The sequence below is a fragment of the Crotalus tigris genome, unplaced genomic scaffold (assembly GCF_016545835.1).
Source record: "Crotalus tigris isolate CLP2741 ecotype Arizona unplaced genomic scaffold, ASM1654583v1 scf7180000018226.349013, whole genome shotgun sequence".
NCBI lineage: Eukaryota > Metazoa > Chordata > Lepidosauria > Squamata > Viperidae > Crotalus > Crotalus tigris.
In genome coordinates this window covers 272,382-290,041 of record NW_024096892.1, presented here as the reverse complement: position 1 = coordinate 290,041, position 17,660 = coordinate 272,382, and the positions used below count along the sequence as shown (strand labels likewise).

At 35.9% G+C, this 17,660-nt stretch overlaps 1 protein-coding gene across 4 annotated transcripts in view; it reads right to left on the bottom strand.

Moving 5' to 3' along the window:
• RGS7 (regulator of G protein signaling 7) overlaps positions 1 to 17,660 on the bottom strand; it is a 174,413-nt gene that overhangs the window by 56,392 nt on the left and 100,361 nt on the right. The window lies entirely within an intron of this gene.

The window sequence follows — 17,660 nt, the reverse complement described above, 5'->3', positions numbered from 1 at the left end:
TCAACTCCCAGAATTCCTGAGTCCCCAGCAGTCTGAATTTCTCCAGACTGCTGGGGACACATCAGTGTTGATTTTGGAGGTGGGGGTTGCATCAGAGAGCAGAAGGGAAAGTCCCTGTAACTGTGGAAGCACAGTTAAAAACTGAAGAACAAACTTTACATATTATTGAACCTCTTATACATGGAACAGTTCAAACAAATAAATAAGAAAAGCCAACCTCACTTTGCCCAGGAAGGATAAATAATTACAAAATTAATGCTGAAAAAAAACCCCTTAGTATCCAATAATCTAACTTTTCTAGCGAATCACATAACTATGTCTCTGGTCATGATGATTAATTATTAGCAGCAATCTGTGGAAAAAGACAGTCTTTCATTTATCCAATTCCTAAACTGTTTCAGGGTATTTAATCCAGATCACATTTTACCTTATTTTACTGGACTGCAATTCTTCTCTCCTATAATGTAGGCTGTGTTGTACAAATGTGAAAACAATGTCTTTAATTCACTATAGCAAATAAAGACACCTTTGAGTTGTGCTCAACGTCTAGTGGTAAAGAGGTTGTAATATTAACATAAGGTTATATTAGGTTACATTAACAGAATTGTGCTAGTCTGAAAGTACACCTCTTCCCCCTCACATTTATGGGCCAAAAAATCAGAAATGGTTTCTTCTGAGATGTTTGCCATGGCCTCATTCCTTTACATCTTTTCCACTGGAAAACTCAAATTTCACAGATGTCATGAAATATTCTAGCCTGTTTTCTCATATATCTGAGATTTTTATCTATGTATTAGCAAACCGTGGTAGCCTGGGATTAACAAAAAGCTCATTATCAAAATATGTAACAAAAACTTGGTTAAAAAATTCTCCTCAAATTTTCAAGTCTTCTTTCAGTTATACTCTAATTCAAACCTTGATTATGTAACAACACTATAAATAAGGAATATAAGGCAAGAATATTATGTATTATTACTACATTGTTGCAAAGGGGTCTACCATTTCACTGAAGATAAGATAATCTTTCCTTCAAGGCACATACTTGAAAGTTACGATTTATTTTTACAACTATAATTTCTGTGATAGCCAGGGAATCATCTTAGTGTATTATTTTTCACAACAATGAGGAAGCAGAGAACTAAATGCATTTCATGTCCCCATTCATTTAAAATAGTGTGTCGACACACCCTAACATTTGTCCCTACATACTTAAGGATATATCACAAACTGAATGGTTGTTTTCCATCTTCCCACTGATTAGAAAGGATACTTGAACTAAACTTATCTTGCTCTTGTATAAAACTCTCCTTCGATACTTATTTTGAAAAGGCATCAACTTGACTACTGGAGATGCTGAGAACACTGAAGAAGAAAAATGATTTTTTATGAACAGGTACAATGTTTCTGCAGCTTTAAAGAAAGATTTTTTAAAAAAAAATTCAGTATTTTTTAAATAGCTTTTTGTTTTTGGCTAGATCTAAAGTGTTAAGACACATCAATTAGTCCAGAGTTTGCATGTTTATTTTTAGAATATGTGCTATAATTTCTTTTTCCCTCTGAGGCGGCCCAACTCTTCTGTGCTAACCAAGTGCAAATTTTCACAGCTAAGTTGCAAAGAACTTAGCAAAAGAGAGGTGTGGGTAGTCTGGGAGCCACAATAACAAACTAAGTTGCAGAGGCTATTCTATTAGCCTTCATTAACGATGTCAAAACAGTGCCATGTTTTCACATTTTCTTCTGTCTTCTCAAGTTGTATCCCACACATAAACTAAACTAATCTTTCTCTAAAAAGCATCAGTAACACTCTATAATTTGCACAACAGTAACCTCTTCCATAACACACTAATAACTGCTTGTGACTGTTAATGTTCCTAAAACAGGGAGTTTTAATCATTCAAGGATAACTTAACAAGTGGCATTTGCACTGATAGCTCATCTTATGCCAGAGCAAATTCCAAATGACACCATGTAAAAACCATCCATCATAAAGGAAGATACATCAATGAAGACAAACTTTATTAATAATAAATATTCAAATCTATCACAGGGTAACTAATAATTAGGATTATTAGTCATTAAAGGCTGAATCTATCAGGCCAAAAATCTGTTCATCTACCCTGCTCTCATGACCAGCAGTTCTGAGAAGGTCCCAGAAACTTACATATTAAAAGGCTGTGTTCTATTATTGAGTTATGGTTTTCATATTACTAAACATCTTTCAATTATTTTTTAAAAACACTTATGTTTTTATGTATCTTCATTTATATTTCTCTTTTGGCACTTGCATTGCATCTCAGACAAACCACAGAGCATCCAAAGGGCCATTTGGTGTCACTACAGCAGGAATGTCAAACTCGCAACATCATGTGACGTGTCATGACATACTGCGCCTTTTTTCCCATTGCCGGCAATAGGGTGGGGGTGGTTTCAGCATGACATATCTGGCCCTTGGGCTGGCAGTTTGACACCTCTGCACTACAGAGTCACTAAATTCAGTAGTTCGCAGATTCTGGATGCTTTACAGTTGTGGTAGAACCATCAATGATTACATTTACTACCTGGATTTGCATAAAAGGTTGCAGCATCTTTGGAAATGGAAGCAATTTTCTATTGGAATGGAAGAATAGTTTTATAATTTTTGCTATTTTCTTGACTCTTAAATTTAAGAAAAAGTGATAAGTATAACAAAGATTGAAATTTTTAAATATAGAATGAATCTGGTCAATTAGTCAATTTTCTTGATTATACATTTTTGAATGGTGTGTAAATGTTGTTTATCTCTATGTCTCTGTTGATGGTTTATTTGTTAGAATGCCAAGCTTCTAGGAATTCTCTAGAGTTCTTAGATTTAGTTTAGTCTAATTTCCCAGGTAAAATTATGGTTGACTCTGTCGATGTGTTGTGAAATTAAGGCATTTTCATAGCTTTCTCATTGTTAATTGATGTTTATTGAATGAGCTCTGCTAGTTTTCTGCCACTTGATACAGTGGCTGTTACAGTCCTTACACTATATGCTGTAGATGATTCATTTTTTTTTCTTCTTGGGCTTCTGGTCTCTTAGTTTACTTAAAATGTTTTGGAGGGCTTCAGTTAGTTTGTGTGCTACAGTGATGCCATGTGGTTATAATAGTCTGTCAATTGTTTCTGAGAGGTAAATGATGTATGGCAGTGTTAACTTTTTCACAGCTTGTATTGGTTGTGCTGTAGTGCATTGAATGGTGAGGCACTTTTTCATGAAGAATCTATTGGGCCTGAAATGTATTAAGAAATATTTATGAAATTGGATCTTTGGATCAGTTCTTTTTGTTTTCTGCATCAAGTAATATACTTGCCCCACCACCACCACCACCACCCAATGAGACAATATTGACAAGGTTTCCAACACTGCATGCCATTGAGTTCAGTGGATCTTAACTGCATTGAAAATATGATGAGTATAGAGCAACATGTATGTGTCTGTTAAGGAGTACAAGTTTACAGAATGGCTAGGTTAACTGTTGTTTTAACCATTCATTTGTGTCCGACTCTTGGCAACTTTATAGGCAAGTGCTCTCCATGCTACCCTGTCAAGCATCTTTGTATCAGTTTTGAAGTTAGCAAGCCAGCATGTTTTTTGCTTGCCCCTTCTTCTTATTCCATGAACCATTCCTAGCATCATGGACTTCTCCAATGAATTTGCATGCGTGACATGGCTAAAATAAATCAGACATAGTCTTTGATTTTGGCTTCTAGTGATGTGTCTGATTTTTTTTATGAGTCAGCATCTCTCTGTCGGTTGCTCTGGCTGTCCATGGTATATGCAATAATTCACACCTGCGCCACAGTTCAAAGACATCAATTCTTCTTCAATCAGCCATTCTTAGTGTCCAACTCTCACACCCATACTTCATTTTAGAGAAAACTATTGTTCTAAATTGCCTGTGTTTTATATCAATATCAGTATCTCTGCTTTTCCCAATCATATTCAGGTTAACCATTGCAGTGTGACCTAGGGTTATCCTGCATTTGATTTCACGGGTAGAAGTGCCATGATGAACAATTTTTGATCCAAGGAAGATAAATTCTTAAAGCCATTCAGTTTCCTCCTTAGGCTAGGTTAACACAGCATGATAAATTGTAGTTGGCTTACACATTTTGTACATCAGGCAAAACAGGCTAGATTTACAAATCACGTTAAGCTCTAACAAGCCACATAGCTGGATTTACTCGCTTATTCTACTTCCAGTATTCCTATTCTGCAATGCTTTTCTTTTTTAAAAAAAAAGTAAAACGGCTTACGTCAGGTAAAAGGGCAAGCTTAAGAAAACATAAAAACAAGAACATTGTTGAAATAATAAACATTTCAACCAACAACTACAGTAATTAATGAAGAAAAACAATGAGCCTGGTCAGATGAATGGATACATGGGGAAAGAAAAATTTCAAGGCCGTACTTTGTTTCATGCACAATAGGTGAAGCCAAATTACATTCTGGCTCTCAGTGTTAACTCGACTGAAGGAGAGCTGCAGTTTTGACTAATTCATTTTCAGGTAGCTTTAACTTGATTCTAATTTTCTAGTCCCCAATGGAGACTTACTTGGCTTCTTAAAACAACGCCTATAAATCAATACACCCTTTTACACTTTTTTTGTTTGTTGTTTTGCAAAACTGGTATATTTTCCATCTCCCACCTCATTTTAAAATGTACTGACCTCTTTATTATTCAGAACCAGAGATTTCCTGGCTTGATATTTAACACTGCAAGAGCATTTCAGCACTAGCAATATATAATGTCACTCAGCCATCACTGGGGCAACATATCAGGAATTAAGATTTATGTTGCTTTAATGATAGCTGAATAGTGCCATAAATTCCTAGTGCAGAAATGCTACACCATGGCTGTTTCTATACAAGTAATTTATAGCATCTTATAGCATCACTACCAATTCTAAATTGCTGAAAACCAGATCACCATTAGATAGCAGCAATTTGATATACAAGGTTTTTTTGTGTCCATTTAGCAGCCAATTGAGTGATTGCATACAAGATTTAGTAACCCTAATGATCCAGCCATGTATCATTAATAAAGACAAAATTTATATAGCCACAATAATGACTGAATGACTTTCTAAGATGTTGTAATAAGATGAAGAAATAGCCCACCAACCATACCATATCCAATCTGGAAATGTGTAAGGACAAAAATTACTGCAATTGACTATATTACTATATGAGTCATACTTTTTAATTTAGTATTTACATAAATATTTAAGTATTTAAATTAGTATTTAAATAAGGTACTCCAAAGCTTCTGATATTTTCAGATAAATGCCTTTCAAGGGTAGCTGTACTTTTAGTGTTAATATATGTTATCTCTGCTCACAATTATTATTGTTGTTATTATTATTATTATTATTATTTTATTAGACTTCTACGCATGTCGCCCATCTCTCCAAGGCTTTTTCTCTCTCCGTCCCACCTCAGTACTTCAGTTTTATCTGTTTTTCTGAATTGCATTTTGATAGTTGGCTGATAAAGAGAACATTGTGCTTGATTATATTGCGTAGAAAAGAAGGCCAGAACAAGAACCATTCAGCCTTTTGAGTTTTAAGTGTATGAAATAAAGTGAAATATTTTTGAGATACTGCCGTGTGTTGTCGGAACATGTGTTGTTGGAACTAGCACCAGATGTCAGCTTCAATCCATGCTATATGCAGTAGTGGGATTCATATATGTGAACAACTGGTTCTCTGTGAGGATGTTTCTTGATCTTCTAAGCTCCAGGTCTAGCTTTGTGTTTGTTTACTTTGATGTAAGAGTGAAAAGCAATTTCATATCTATCCCATTCTTTGTATTATTACTTAAACGCCTCTGTGGTTATCTACAACTCACTGAAATTAATGATACCCTGTGGATTAGCAAAAGTCTCTGAAGTGCTATTCGTGTTTTGCCAAGCACTTGGAAATAATTCCAAGTTCAGGGAAAGGCAAAAGCACTGAGAACTACTGCACACTTTGGAAGAGATATGAGGGCATGTACATTGCCTTATTTTTCTACTGTTTCAGATAGCCCATCTCTGCAGGATTGCCAAGTACAGAGATTTGTAATAATGTTTAAACAGACATGGATTCAAATCCAAACCAGAGGCATCCACCAAAAAGTGGCAGCCAAAAAACCCAAGGTGATTGCAGCAACCATGAACAACACAAACAAAAAATGATCACAGCCACCATCTTGATTTTTTTTAACCCTTCCTCCCTTCTCACTGCATGGCAAACCCTTAAAGTCAGCCAGAGAGGGCTCTCTTCACATTTCTGCTTCCTCATTGATTTTATTCCAGATATCTTTTGTATAGTTTCCCTGTAATGGAAAAATTATTAAAGTGCAACAAGATAAGTGCAAAAGATTAAAAGAGTTGATATAAAGAGATGTCTTCAAATTGGAAAGGAGTGTGGAATTTTTAAAAGCCTTCCTCAATAACGTTCTTCAGGGGAATAGCTTCAATCAGCACCTAAAGGTATGATAGTAGATACTAAACTAATATGGGGTGGAAGAGTCTTCCAAAGAGAAAACAGTCCTGGGAAAGCCCCCCAACAAGTGCATGCAACTTGACACTTTGTAAGTGCTATTGTACACACAATAGGACCTGCTTTGATAATCTCAGTGACTGCCCTTGATTATAACAATTGAAGCAACCTCAAAGATTGCCCGTTGTTGGGGGGCGGGGCCAGCTGCCAGGAAGAACGGGTGTGTTGGATGATTCTCTGAAGCATCTAACCCCGTTCCCGACTGTTTGACAGATCCTTTGTGATCCCTAGTTCCCTGGAGGGGGACTGGGAACAACAAGGCGCCCTGGGGAGTGGATTCAGGCGGCAGCCAGGAGCCACGAACCCAGGAGAAGCTTTGACAAGTCAAGCGGAGAAGGGGAAACGGCCGACAATGGCGGCAGTGAAGAAATGACAGCAGTCAGCTGGCCGAAGCTTAGCGGTGGAAAAGCTGGACGGTGACATGACAGTTCCAGTCAAATTCATCTGAGCAGAGATTCTGGCTAGAAGGGATCCGGTGTGAGATCGTACTGGAGGATTTCACTTGAAACTTACCGACTTTAGTAGCCTACAAGAGGGGAGGAGGGATTTCCCTCGCTCCTGGAAAAGCGGCGAAAAGGAAGGTTTGGCTAAAAAGGCTTGCCTGCTTACTTGCTACGTTGGCTGGATTTGTAGAGAAGAGAAAGGGGGCGTCCTCCTTCTTCCCTTACTCCAGAGACTGAAATTTAGCCCTGGAAGGCTAGCTACTCTAAGGCACAAGAGAGATCGTCTGGAAGGAAAAAAACGGAGGTAGACATTTTGGAATGAATAGACAAGTTTAATACCAGAGACAATATTAGAGTGACACCTGCTGGTTAAATCGAGAATTGCTGTAAGAGTGGGAAGGGAAAAACTACTAGGGAAAGAGACTGTGTAGCAAATTTGCCCTTTCCTTGTAATGTTAAGAACTTCTTGATTCTTAGTAACAACTTTGATACTCTGGAAAACATTTTAACAATTGTAAATAAGTGGGGAGGTTGGTTTGGAAAATTGAAAAAAATGTCTAGCACTCCAAATCTTACAAGGGCTGGAATAGGGAGAAAGCAGACACTTCAAACTACATTGCTGGAACCAGGTTCTGTTAGGCAAAGATCACTAGAAGAAATGGCTCAAAAAGATAGGGCAAACCCACTTAAAGACTTGCAACAAATGCTGCAATCAATGCAAGAGTTAATGTGTAAAAACCATGAAGATCTGAAAAAAGAAATAGGTGAAATAAGGAATGATACAGGTGAACTTAAAGATAAAATTAAATCTATGGATGGGAAATTTGAATCCTTCCACCACCAACTTATGAAAAATGAACAAAAACTAGTAGAAATGGAGGAAAGGATTGATAAAGAAGAGCAGAGAGTGGATGAAATGAATGAAAGGCTAGTTCAAGCCAATAAAGAATTAGAAACCACAGTTATTTCTTTGGAACTTGAGAAGGCTGCACATTATCTACGGTTTCAAAATGTAGGAGAGATGAAAGGTGAAGATCTCCCAGTAATAATGTCAGATATTCTAGCAGGAGCGTTGGGGTCTACAAGAGAGGAGATGGCCAATGAGATAGATGAAACCTATAGAATACACACAAATTACGCAAGACGACACAATCTTCCCAGAGAAGTGCACATTAGGTTTATTAAGAAATCAGTTAGGGATGAAATTCTTTTCAGATTCAGAGATGATACACTGGAATATCGAGGTAAACAGCTGATTGTACTTAAACAAGTGCCCAAAAGAGTGAGAGACCTGCGAAGGCCTTACCAATACATAACTTCCAAACTGATAAGGAAAAATATCAATTTTAGATGGCTAACTCCGGAAGGAATTCTGGTAACATGGCAGGAGAAAAAGTTTCGCCTAGACTCAATAGAAAAAGCAGAGGAATTCTACAGGGAAAGCTTTGGTAGTAAGGAAGATTTAGTTGAAAGAGAAGCAAGAGAGGAAGGAGAGACACTGGTGCAAGCCATTGAAGCTAGAGGTAAAAGAGTTGAGCTTCGAGAGGACACTGATGAAGGGAAAAATGAAGAAAAGCAGGAGGAGAGTAGGTTTAAGGAAATTAAAGAGGCTAGACCGATAAGATCAACAGTGGAAAGAGGGAAGGATTTACAAACTCAAGAGTCTAGACCAGCAATAGTAACTAGATCTAAACATAGATAAGGAGGGGAAGAAATGTGTTGAATCTATATCTATCAACGTTAATGGCCTCAACTCTCCAACAAAAAGGAAGAAGTTTTTCAATAGGCTCAATAAGATGAATTTAGATATAATAATGTTACAAGAAGTCCACATTAAAAAACAACATCAATACTTATTAAATTGTCCCAAATTGGGGAATATGTTCGCAGCACTTTCACAATATAAGAAAGGAGGTGTGGTAGTATATATTAAACAAGAAATTGTGGCTAAGCAAATTTATAAGGACGAAGATGGCAGAATTCTAATTGTGGAAGTAATTTTGAATAAAACCAAAATTCTTTTGGTTGGAATTTATGCCCCGAATGAGGGGCAAAAACATTTCTATAAAAAACTCTATAACATTATTAGCCAATTGGAACATGATAGCATTTGTATAATGGGTGACTATAATGCAATTGTGGATAATAATCTAGATTATAAATGTGGAAAGAATAGAAAAAGAATTAGAGGAACAATATCTGATATTTTCTTTAAAATGGTAGATGAGTTTAATATACAGGATATTTGGAGAGAAAGGAATCCTGGGAAAAAACAGTTTACTTTTTATTCTGGACGTCATCAATCTTGGTCCAGAATTGATATGGTGTGGATGTCAGCTGACTTAAATTTAGAAGTAGAGGAGATTATGATTGATACAAATACCTGGGCTGATCACAATCCGATTAGAATTAAATGGAAGGGGCAAAAAAACACGAGGAGATGGACTCTAAAAAGGGCAATCTTAAATCATAAAGAATTCAAATCAAAATTAGAAGAACAATTGGATCTGTTTTTTAAGTCAAACAAAAAGGAGGATACAAACTGCCAAAATTTATGGGATACAACCAAAGCCTACATGAGAGGCGTTGTAATTTCTTATATGGCTAGGCAACACAAAATCAAAACACAACGCCAAAGACAACTGGAAGAAGAACTACGTAAAGTTGAGGATAACCTGCAAAATGAACCACAAAGATGTGATTTGAAACAACAGATTGATTTAATTAAACATAAGATGGATATTATTACGAAGGAAGATCTAGGACAGCAGATAAAACGTACTAAACAAAATTTCTTTGAAAATGCTAATAAACCAGGGAGATGGTTGGCTTATAAAATCAAAAAACACAATAATAAGCAGAGAGTTACCAACCTTTATAACGCCAAAGGTGATATGGTGTGCCAGAACGAAGGAAAAAAGCTAGTGGCATATGAGTTTTACAAGAATTTATATAAGGACGACGAAAAGAGAAATAACCATGACATAGTACAGTATTTACAACTAGTCGATTTACCCAAGGTGCCAGAAGAATTTAAAACTCTCCTAAATAAAGAGATAACACATTTAGAGCTCTCGGTTGCAATTAAGAAACAGAAAAATAATAAAACACCTGGACCAGATGGTATACCTGCAGAAATGTATAAAATTGCACAAGAATCTTTAAGCCCAATGCTGTTGGACTTATTTAACGAGGTTTTAACCCAAGCTAAAATACCAGCTTCATGGGAAGAAGCCTTCCTCACGTTGATTCCTAAAGAAAACACCAACCTGACACAAATTAAGAACTATAGACCCATTTCTCTTTTGAATTCAGATTACAAAATCTTCATGGCAATAATGGCACAAAGATTGGAAAGGTTCTTAGTGGATTTTATACATATTGATCAAAACGGCTTTCTATCTAAAAGATATATAAGAAACAATATTAGGACTGTTTTGGACATATTGGAATATTATGAAGTACATAATGAAAAGCAAATGTGTTTAATTTTTCTTGATGCCCAAAAAGCATTCGACAATGTAAAATGGGATTTTATGTTTAATCAATTATTGTATATGGACTTTGGGGAAAATTTCTTAAATATGTTTAAATCAGTTTACTCTAAGCAGGTGGCCAAAGTAATAATCAATGGAGAACTGACTGAGAGTTTCCAAATGCAAAAAGGCACAAGGCAAGGCTGCCCACTATCACCATTGTTATTTATATTATCTCTTGAGGTATTAACTAGAGCAATCCGGCAAGATGAACAGATCCAAGGTCTAGAAATCAAGAAAGAGACATTTAAAATACAAGCCTTTGCAGATGATTTAGTTTTTATTATTGAAGAACCACTACAATCAGGGATTAGGCTGATGGAAACATTGAATAGATACGGGGAAATAGCAGGTTTAAAAATAAATAAAGAAAAAACTAAAATGCTTGTCAAAAATATGACTAAAATACAGAAAAGTGAATTGGTTGATAGAATTGGTGTTCAAATTACAAATAAAATTAGACATTTAGGGATACAACTGACTGCCAAATGCGCTACGCTTAAAAGGGATAACTATGATAAGTTAATAGAACAGATTCAAAAAGACTTTGATATTTGGACTAACCTACAGCTCTCTCTTACGGGCAGAATCGCGGTGATTAAAATGAATGTGTTGCCAAAAATTTTATTTTTGTTCCAATGTATACCTATAAAATTAGACAAGAAATTTTTTCAAAATTTGAACAAAATGATGTGTAAATTCATCTGGCAAGGAAAAAGAGCAAGGATTAAATTAAAATTACTACAGGACTCAAAGGAAAGGGGGGGATTTGGTCTTCCAGACTTGGAGAAATATTACCAGGCCGCAGCATTAGTATGGGTAAGAGATTGGATATTACTAAAAAATAGGAGACTATTGTGTCTGGAGGGCCATGACCTACAAATAGGATGGCATGCCATATTATGGGATCATAAATATAAAGTACATAAATATTTTCGAAGTCACTATATTAGGCAAGCTCTTATTGATGTATGGACAAAAATTTGGCAACCAAATTATACCCAAGTACCTAGTTGGATCTCACCGTTAGAAATATATGTACACCCAAAATTTACTCAATTAGACAAGATCATAACATATAAAAATATTTTAGATGAAAGAGGGGAATTGAAATCCAGGAAAACCATCCACGATGAAGGGATAGAATTAGAATGGTGGGCATACCTGCAACTGCAGGCAAGATATCGGAAAGACAAAAAAGAGTTAGGTATTAAATTAGAACCAATAGAATTGGATAAAATAATTTTGGGGTCGGAGGATAAAATGATTAAAAAACTATACTATTATTTGCTAGATCAGGCAACGTACGAGGAACAAGTAAAAGTGACTATGTTGAATTGGAGTAAGGATTTTGGTCTTAATTTTGATCTGCATATATGGCAAGAACTATGGGCAAGAAACAAGAAGCTTACTTTGGCCACCTCTTACAAAGAGAACCTTTACAAAATGTTTTATAGATGGCATCTCCCACCCACAAGATTGTCTAAAATGTATACCAATGTCTCCCCTAAATGTTGGAAATGCAATTTGAAAAGTGGAACTTACTATCATATGTGGTGGGAATGCACGCGAGCTCGTGATTTTTGGAACAGGATTAAAATTTGGTTGGAAGAAATATTAGAGCAAGCGGTAGAACCAAAACCAGAACTCTTTCTATTAGGTTTAACTACGCAAAAACATGACAAAGGCGTATTTTATTTAATGCTACACATTTTAACGGCCTCCAGGCTGGTTTTTGCTCAAAATTGGAGGAACAAGGAAACCCCAACGGAAGAAGAGATCCTGCATAAAATTTTAATATGTGCTGAGATGGACAGGCTTACAATGATTATGAAAGACAAAACGGAACACGAATACTTCGAAATCTGGGGCAAATTTTACCGCTGGTATGAATTAAGAACTGCTCGGACTTCAAACTAATGGTAGAACTAAAAGATATACATAACTGTACATATAATTGTATATATAATTGTATTGTATAAAAGATGAGGTTTATATAGAGGTTAAGAACAAAAAATTATAAAATTATAAAATTTTTGTACTATGATAGGAACTGATAGAAAAATTCACTCTGGAATGTCATGTTTGTCCATTGTTGTTTTAATTGTATTAATGAATAAAAATTTAAAAAAAAAAAAAAAAGATTGCCCGTTGTTCAAAGCTTCATGTGCCCAAAGTAAAACCTTCAACTAGGCTTGGTAACTAAGTCTGCCAGTCTGAGGTAAGACTTACAGTCATTGTTTACTCAAGTAACTCAATTTCCTAGGATCATACAACATCATAAAGTAAATAAAAGATTGGGACCATGCAACATTTCAGATTAAAATATGATTGGCTAATCTCTGGACCAGTATGTCATACAAGCAACACCTCTGAAAAATCAGATACCGGACATGCCAGAAATCTGCTTAGAATAAATGAAGATGGATCCCTTGAGCACTGGGCAGTTATTCAAACTACGCAACAAAGCCCCAAGGTTGCTCAAAAGCACAAAATAATTCCCTTTTAACCACAGTGAAGCCAAAAAACCAAAAAGGAACATAAGAACCGAGGGAAATATCCACACAGATTATATCCGATAGCTTCTTCTCTTAGATAAGCTTTTTGTAGTAAAGAAAGAACAGGTTTTGAAATGTGGGGTTAAGGCACATGCAACTATCCCATCATACATAAACAGATATTCAACCACAGTTATAAAAATTGCATTTAAGTACATAGTATGCCAGTTACATTACCAGTGGAAATTAAAAGGTTAATAGAATAAATACATAATGGAAACTGACAAGTTACTCTCTGGAAATATAATTAAGATCTATCTATTCAATTATTTTTAATTCTATTCTATTAGTAAGAGAGAAAAATCTTATGCATTCAGAATTGAAACCAGTACCACTGGACACTATGGAAGGTTCATATATTGCCCTCAGGCACAATATTTTGGGCTTGGTTTTGTTTATTCAGTTATGAGTAAGTAAACAACAGCTTAACATGATGTATAAATCAATTCAGTAACAATATTCACTTATCGCAGTAGCCAGGCTTTATTTTTGTTTGAGTTATGTTAAGGTATGCTGACCACAGTCCTTACTTTATAAACCATCATGATATGCATCACACAACACACTAAACCACAAGTAAGCAAAGCACATTCTGCTTTAACATACTATGTGAATCAAGTCAGTAGGTGTTGTTGAGTAAATATTGCTAAATAAATATCCACTGGAAGATTTCTTTGCTTCTAATTCTAATCACTAATATTCATTTCCCCCATGTTGCTAATATATTTTCTGTTTATTTTTGTTCTACCTCATCAAAATCATCGATGTTTTTACCCTGTTAATTTTTTATTAGTAGCAAGGCAAAAACAGCCTAGCTGACTCAAACCTTTTGTTCTGTCATTACTTTCCTATTTTTAACACATTTTTACACAACTATTTGATTTTCATTAATTGAGAAAAGCCAGCAAAACAGCTGTCTGTCCTTTTCATACCCCTCTACATTTCAGGAACAGGTCAGGAAAGAAATGAAACAATCTTGACTCTAAATGGTTTTAGATATATCATTTCCCACTAAACAGAGGGCATAGCTATCTACTAGTCCTTGAACCAGCAGAAAAATGCATTGTAATTAAATTTTCTACCTGGATTGCTGATCCCTATTTGGCCACAGTAATGAAGCTAGTGATAGGAATTGTCCATATTTTTTAAATACAGGACAAATTAAGGAAAGCAATTGGTGGATTCCCCCAACTTTGTTTTTTCTCCTATTAAGTACTGTCAGTTGATACAAAAGCAATTAACAATAACTTTTCTTAGCATTCAATGAGATGCAAGCAAGATCAGGTGGGAGTGCTTGAAACTAAGTGTTTGTCTACCTGTGCAGTTGCTCATGAGTTGCAAATGCAAAGGTGCTCAGTGTTAAGGTGACCAACTTTTTTACAATGAGGAGGACACACATAAATTGAAGAAAAATATCATAAATAAAAGAAACATTTTATTCATTGCAGCAATAATACAGAATACACTATAATATGATAAATGCATAATAAAAACATTTATAACAATAACATTTTATATTGTAATTATGCTTACATGCCTATTAATTATTATTTAAATGAGTACTTTTCCATTGAATGAATATTTGGAAATTATTAAATAGATTATGAATTAATAAAACGTGAATTATTGTGCTCACTTGTATATGAATGAATATTCACTGAGAAAGAAGTGAGTCTAATGCGTGCATGTGTGACGTGTCGTGTTTCGGTAAGAAGTAAACAAAGCCTCTTGCACAGTGCACTCTTCTTGTGCAGAGCACATGCGTCTCATAATTGCCTCTCGCCGCATTGTACCAAGCCTTGATGAATCATTATGTCAAATACAAATACGTCACACCACAAGCGATGGATCGGATCGGCATTGATCGAATACGGAGATTTACAGATTAGTCTTCAAATATCGAAAAGGAGGACATGTAGGAGGATACTTTTTGAGAGAGGACAGAACTTATAAAAGAAGGACTGTCCTCCCTAAAGGAGGACGATTGGTCACCTTATCAGTGTCCATAGTTGGGCTACTTCTGAGCACAACAGTAAACCCCAAACAGGTCTGCTGACAGGGGCAAAAGAGGATGAAACTGGAGGATTGGGCTGCATTCTTAACTTATGCTGGCGAAAAAAAAATGGTAATGTTGGTAGCAAATCTAGTTCTGTCCTTCTAGCTAAGAGCATCCCGAAGTAGCCTGTGGATAGCCATGGTGCCAGAATGTACTAGGTAAAACATCACTCTCTCAAAGTAATAAAAACATAAAGCCCTTGTTGGTAGTTTTTTTTTTCCTGTAATGCACTCAGTGGAATACACATTTTGTCGTAATGCGCTCAATGTGACAGTATGAGTGACATTCAGCTGGCAGAATCCAGTTGTCATTCCCGATGGCTGCAGAAGGCTAATTCTTTCTTGATGCACTCTTTCAAAAGAGCACTTGTTTATAAGATACTCACATCGAACCTGGCAAGCATTTTGGAAAGCATCGGTCAGGTGTTATGTGAGAAGATGCCTCTGTAGAAACCAAGTGTCCATCTGTCCTTCAGCCAAACTAAAATGGCCAAACTCTGACCCTAACCTAGCAACTGCTGAAGAAGATCAAGTCCATAATAATCTATCCTAAAGTGACCAGTAGGAGCTAGAAATGTTTTATCCAAGACTGTATCAATAACAGCATAATTGATCATGTATCCTAGTTCCTATCAGCCAGAAAAATTATATCAGAAGAGAGAAAAAACACTATTTTAAAACTGAAACAGCTAAAGATAAATGCAAGTTGCTTCAACTGCTGAATTAGATTGAATGAAAAAGTGTTACTCTAATCACAACTGAGATAGTTATTTAATTAGGCAATGTTTACTAATGTAAATGGTCATTTGGTATTTCTTAACATTTACATGGAAAACCGTTCTTTTTCATTTAAGGATAATTTGACCATATCTATTATTTACATTCTCTCTCTCTCTCTCTCTCTCTCTCTCTCTCTCTCTCTCACACACACACACACACACACACACACACACACACACTGAATCCATAATGGAAAAGAAAATATTTCTTTGAGACAAGTTTAACTCTAGGTGATTCCATGGGCATCATTCTGCAATTCTTTGGCAACAGCTTAGAAGTGGTTTTCTATTGCTGTTCTTACACCATAAATACATAAATTTGTATCATTTCTGTTAAGGAAAAAAAGGGAGAATCTTTCTACCCATGCATATGGAGATATTTAAAATCTTGATACCTATATATTGCTTACAGTCCAAAATCTAGAGTTCCTTTTTGCATTACTGACATTCCTTTTCAAATTGCATTAAGCAGTTCTTAATATTAGCCCAATCACTGATCAAGAAATCACTCATATTATTCCAAAAAATAAATAATTGTTCTAAAGGAGTATGTAAATCTCCCATAATAGATTATCCTTTTGGTTATTACTGGGTACTGCAGTATATCTTAATACCTTATTTTAAAGCTTTCTTCTATATATGATACAGGAAGGAGATACTAATAGAATAACAGAGTTGGAAGGGAGCTTGGAGGTCTTCTAGTCTATCCCAAGCTTATGCAGGAGACCATTTCTGACAAGTCGTTGTCCTGTCTCTTCTTAAAAGCCTCCAATGATGGAGCACCCACAATTTCTGAAGGCAAGTTGTTCCACTGGTTGATTGTTCTCACTATCAGGAAATTTCTCCTTAGTTATAGGATGGATCTTTACTCAATTAGTTTCCATCCATTGTTTCTTATCTTGCCTTCAGGTGCTCTGGAAAATAGTTTGTGGTAACTTAGTAAGTGTTTATACCCAAATCTGGAGAAGCTCCAAGCTTATATTTCCAAATTGCATGGTTATAGGAGGACATGACAATGACCTTATCCTTTTCCACAAAATTAACTTCTATGGAGATGACTACGTATCTTCTGCCCAATATGACTGCGTGCCAGGTTGTTACAGCATGGATTAAATTAGGCAGGAATTAAATATAATTCATCCCTGCAGTACCATTCTCTGTTTCTTTGTTGGCTTTTAATAATCATAAACACTTTGATAATTTGGCATGGTCTGATTTATTCTATGTTATATATAAAATATAAAATAGAAGCCTTCATTGAAATCCTGGAACGCCTTTCTACAACTCCCTGGCTATCCTCCAAATTAATGGATGCAATTCAGTTCTTATTGGCTTAGTAAAATGGAGCAGATAGTGTTATCTGCTCCAGCATTGCTCTGCAAATGGAGAGAGACTGAGGGTTTGTCAACTGAAACACAAATTGAATTTGTTTATGATGGTATAATCTTCTCACCAAGACAAGATTTATCTCACTTTTATATGACTATTTCTTTTCATAGGGCATTCAGGACTTTCTGTTACTAAAAATAATTTGCTACACCATGATCATGCTCAAAAAGTTTGAAGGCTAATGTCCTAGAACAGTGATGGCGAACCTTTGAGACACCGAGTGCCCAAACTGCAACCCAAAACCCACTTATGTATCATCAGGTGCCGGGTGGGCGTGGCCCATTGGATGGGCATGGCCCATTGGGTGGGCGTGGCTCTGGTGGTAACGGCAGG